Below are 5,000 nucleotides of genomic sequence, written 5' to 3'. Positions count from 1 at the left end.
GGGGCCTCCCCTTGCCAGGTAGGCAGAGGCCACCCTAATGAGCTCAGAGGAGGAAAATCCAGCCAAGCGTTAATTAAAGAGTTTTACCTGTAGAGAGTAAAGATGGTTGGGGTTCATTAAATGGTTAGTACTACGTTTTTCCTTTTTTTTTTTATGCATTCTTTTTATTCTCAGATTTAATTTACTTATTTTTCGTTGCTTCTTTACTTGTTACCTCGTCCTCGTTTAATGAGTTTTTATTTTTACAGCTATTTTGTGTCATTTTTTATTTTATTTATTTTTTTCAATCTTTCGTATTAATTATTTTTTCTTTGCTTATCATTTCGTCTTCATTGGATGTTTATTATGTTGTTAATCTTGGCATTTACTCATTGCTTTTATTCTTTTCATTTCCTTTCTTCACTGTATATTTTTGGTTTCCTCAGCTCTCACGATTAACGGTTTTTTCGTTGCTTCTTTGCGTCTCACTTCTTCGTTAAATGTTGGCTCTTTCGTGAATCTCCACATGAACTATCATAATTGCGACGTTTATTTTATATCACATCTTCGTTGTTATTAAAATATTTATGTCCTCTTTTTTTCTTTTACCACTTTCCTCACATTTACCTGCGCATTAGTCTTTTTATCCATTTTCGTTCTTCTCCACCAGTTACAGAATTATCATTATTTTTTTCTGTATGATATTCTATATTTCTGGACGCTATGTTGTCCAATCACCAAACGTCTATTGAAGAATACCCTTTCATCTGATTTTATTTCTTTTTCTGCGCAGACAAGAACAAACGCTGATGTAAAAAGCCTTTGTTCTTTGCAGCTGTGATTATTCCTTCGTGTCTCTTTCATGTCCATTTCCTTTTAACTTACTTCCGGGTTCCTTAACTTTCATCTTATTCAATTTCAACAGCTGCATCATGTTTTTTCCTCAACAAATTTCGCGTGCGAGATGTTGATGATAGTGGAAGTGAGCACGATGGGGTGTTATGAGCGTGGCTATCGGTAGTGTTGATGTAGTAAAAATAGTAGTGGAAGCTTTGACATTGGTAACAGTTGAAGTAACACGGGGTAAAAATGGCAGTAGTGGTAGTAATTTCATAATAACTATTGGTGATTAGATGCAGTAGCAGTAGCAGTAGTAGTAGTAGTAGTAGTAGTAGTAAGTAACAGAAAAGATCATAAAAAAATCAATCATTACCCACCCACCCACACAAACACACAAACACACACACACACAAAAAAACACAAAAAAAAGGAGTAAAAAACTAAAAATGATTCCTCTACATAAAACACCAGTCCACAATCACACCTTTTAAGCGGACCGCACCACAAAAAAACCCACCCAATACTCATAAATAGGAACCTTTTTTCTTGGTCCTACGTAGTAAAGAAGACGGAGAGAGGGAGAAAAAAAGAAAGAAAAATGGAACAGACGTGTGGAAAGGGAAGGAAAGGAATACAGTGATACGAGGAATTTGGAAGAAGAAGAAAAGGAGAAAAATGAGAATAAGAAATAACGAAATAGCAAGGAAAGGGAAAAGGAGAAGAGCAAATGAGAGAATAAAGATAAACATAAAATAAACATAAATGAAAGAGGTAATAAGATGTGATGGGAAGTCAAACAAACATATAAATGAAGGAGAAACACATGGTAGGGAAAGATAAGAGGAAAAGAGCAGAAGGAAGAGCTAGGAAGGAAAATAAGGAAGACAACACTAAGTAGAGAAAAAGGCGAGGAAGAGCAACAGAAGGAAGAACAGAAAGGGAAAATAAGGAAGACAGAGACCGGCCTCGAAAACAAAGGGAGGTTTGCGTGCGGCGCGAACATCTGACCACCAGTGCTGCCAAGTAAAAAATATCTCTCAAAACCAAGGGAAGACTAAGAGATTAGCTGTTCTTTGCTACCCAGAGAGAGAGAGAGAGAGAGGAGGAAGAGAGAGAGAAGAGAGAGAGAGAGAGAGAGAGAGAGAGAGGAGAGAGAGAGAGAGAGAGAATTCGAAAGGAAACGTACACAAAAGGTTAAAAAATGTTAATCTCCATTAGCTGAACGTCATTTACAATTAGTTTTTTAATAAAGATGAACACTACCATTTATCGTCTGTTCTTACTTTATTGTTTCACATATCAGAGTTCAGTAATGCTGTTTGATACGCGGGAGCTTTCAGTAATTGTATATATGGAATTAAACTTCAGATGCTGTTCGAAAGAATAACATCAATACCACCACCAACATTACCACCGCCCACTCAATATATATATATATATATATATATATATATATATATATATATATATATATATATATATATATATATATATATATATATATATATATATATATATATATATATATATATATATATATATATATATATATATATATATATATATATATATATATATATATATATATATATATATATATATATATATATATATATATATATATATATATATATATATATATATATATATATATATATATATATATATATATATATATATATATATATATATATATATATATATATATATATATATATATATATATATATATATATATATATATATATATATATATATATATATATATATATATATATATATATATATATATATATATATATATATATATATATATATATATATATATATATATATATATATATATATATATATATATATATATATATATATATATATATATATATATATATATATATATATATATATATATATATATATATATATATATAAGAGGATGACATTAACCCTTCCACTGGCATTTCGCGTATCCTTCCTTAATCACAAACTAATCTGAAGCATTTCCTTTTTAGTCTACAAACACATCTAAAAATTATGGTGGCTACATTTTGGAAAATATATACTTTAGATTTTGTTTTAGGTGTATGTAAAGATTTTATACAATGCTTTTTGGCGTTGTCAATTGCTGCGTACCAAAGTGAAAAGGTTAAGATCAACCACCTCAGCTATTTTTTGACTCGGTGGAGTAGCGTTTAGATTAGATTATGTTAACATAAGGACACACTAAATTAAGGAAACTCAATTAAACTAAACTAACGAAGCCCAAGAGATGCCTGGGAATGCTCATCATTATGTGGCTGAAAATGTTAGTGAAACCCATGTATAATGAAGCATAAATAGGCTCACATATCATTGATAGTGTTTTTTTGTTGTTGTTGTTTTATTCTCCTGGTAAAAAAAAAACAACAACAATAAATTAGATAAATAAAAACCGAATTTCCTACTGTAGAAATTCCTGTATTTGAAACACTGACACACCTACACACACCCACCGACACACACACACACTTCAGCTCATCAGTAGCTTAACACTCACCAAGCGAGCCAGGTGGACGAGTTAATTGTGTTTACCTGATCTGACCACCTGACAAAAAGCTAATTACATTGGTGGGGGTGGGGACACTCAAAACGCTTTTATACCACGAGCTTTGCAATGTTGTGTGTGTGTGTGTGTGTGTGTGTGTGTGTGTGTGTGTGTGTGTGTGTGTGTGTGTGTGTGGTGTGTGTGTGTGTGTGTGCTACCCGTTCCAGAATTATCAGGAAAAGCATCACACTATCAATAAAAAGCACAAATCTGTCGACGCTGGCGGCTAGAATAGACAACAAAAGCTTCAATTTGTGCCGCCTCCGTAGCCTCGGTCTGTGCTCTGCGTGAGTTGAATCCGAGCTGCACTTCATCCCTCCATCCCGATGCCTTCAATTATACACGTCTTCCCAAAGCTGCCAACTTTAACACCCTGTGAAGCGCGGCTCTTTCTCTTGTATTCCCGGTGCGCTGAGCTTCACTGCATCACGCATCACTATCACTCTTTCCGTGCTTGCAACGTTGAGTTATAATCGCTTCCTAGGATTATCACATTCCATCGTACTTCAAAATAACAACCAACACATATCAAAGGAAAATGCAAGAGCGAGTCACTGCAAGGATTTATTTGTGCTGATGAGGATTGCTTTGTGTATCATTTCATCCAACTGCAACGTTTAAGGTGAAGAATACTCGTGCGCTCTCGCAGTGCAATAAAAATCACGGTGAGGACCATTCATAGAGCTCGTGGGTGGAGTTGATAAATTCCACTGGGGTTGCGGGGGACGGAAAGGGTTTATGGGTGAAGGTTCCCGTTTCCCTCAGCGGCCACGGGAACGGAGTATACGAGGGGGGGAAGTTAATGTCCTCGGTAGTTACGCTCTGGGAAGTTACGCTGGAAGTTACCTCCTCTCTTCTCTACCCAGGTACTTCAGCGTCCGTACCAGTGTGTAGTTGCAGTAGTGATTGTATAGTTGGTATTCTTGTTGCTTTTGTTATAGTTGTAGGTGTGAAGATATATTAGATCACTCGTGCGTAATTTCAACGGGCTAACTTTTTTTCTTTCTTGAGGGTTCAAGTTAAAGATGAAAGTATTTGATAAAAGAAAGTTGAGAGTTTTAAATTAAATTAAACTCGGAATGAATGAAAATTGAAATAAAAGTTTTGTCATTTCTTTGTGATTCTAAACTAGGCATGCATCTCTCTCTCTCTCTCTCTCTCCTCTCTCTCTCTCTCTCTCTCTCTCCTCTCTCTCCTCTCTCCTCTCTCTCTCTCTCTCTCTCTCTCTCTCGCTTTCTCCCCTGTGACCATTCTTACAAGATTTACAACACAAGGGATAAAGTCTGGAGCCTGACTCTCACTCCAACTCGTGTGTGTGTGTGTGTGTGTGTGTGTGTGTGTGTGTGTGTGTGTGTGTGTGTGTGTGTGTGTACGCAGGCGTTCCAGCACAATGTTTCATTAACAAAATATTTTTCACTGTTAGTCTGAATGGCTTTGTGTTGTTTCTCGCTCTATTTTTCTTTTTTATTTATTTCATTCGACTCCAGTTAAAAATGTGGGACTCAATTTTCCATCGATGGCCCCGCTGCTGGTGGCGGCCTGATTACACGAGGCTCGCCGCTTCGCTTTTCAACCCCTGAAAATAAAGGCTTCAAGG

At 35.3% G+C, this 5,000-nt stretch overlaps 1 protein-coding gene across 9 annotated transcripts in view; it reads right to left on the bottom strand.

The window, feature by feature from the left end:
- The window catches only part of LOC135115866 (uncharacterized), a 204,369-nt gene that overhangs the window by 25,426 nt on the left and 173,943 nt on the right, over positions 1-5,000 (bottom strand). The gene's annotated exons all lie outside the window — the stretch shown is intronic.

Source organism: Scylla paramamosain, chromosome 30, assembly GCF_035594125.1.
Source record: "Scylla paramamosain isolate STU-SP2022 chromosome 30, ASM3559412v1, whole genome shotgun sequence".
NCBI classification, from domain to species: domain Eukaryota; kingdom Metazoa; phylum Arthropoda; class Malacostraca; order Decapoda; family Portunidae; genus Scylla; species Scylla paramamosain.
The sequence above is the reverse complement of the archived record's forward strand: the minus strand, read 5'-3'. Positions and strand labels throughout refer to the sequence as shown.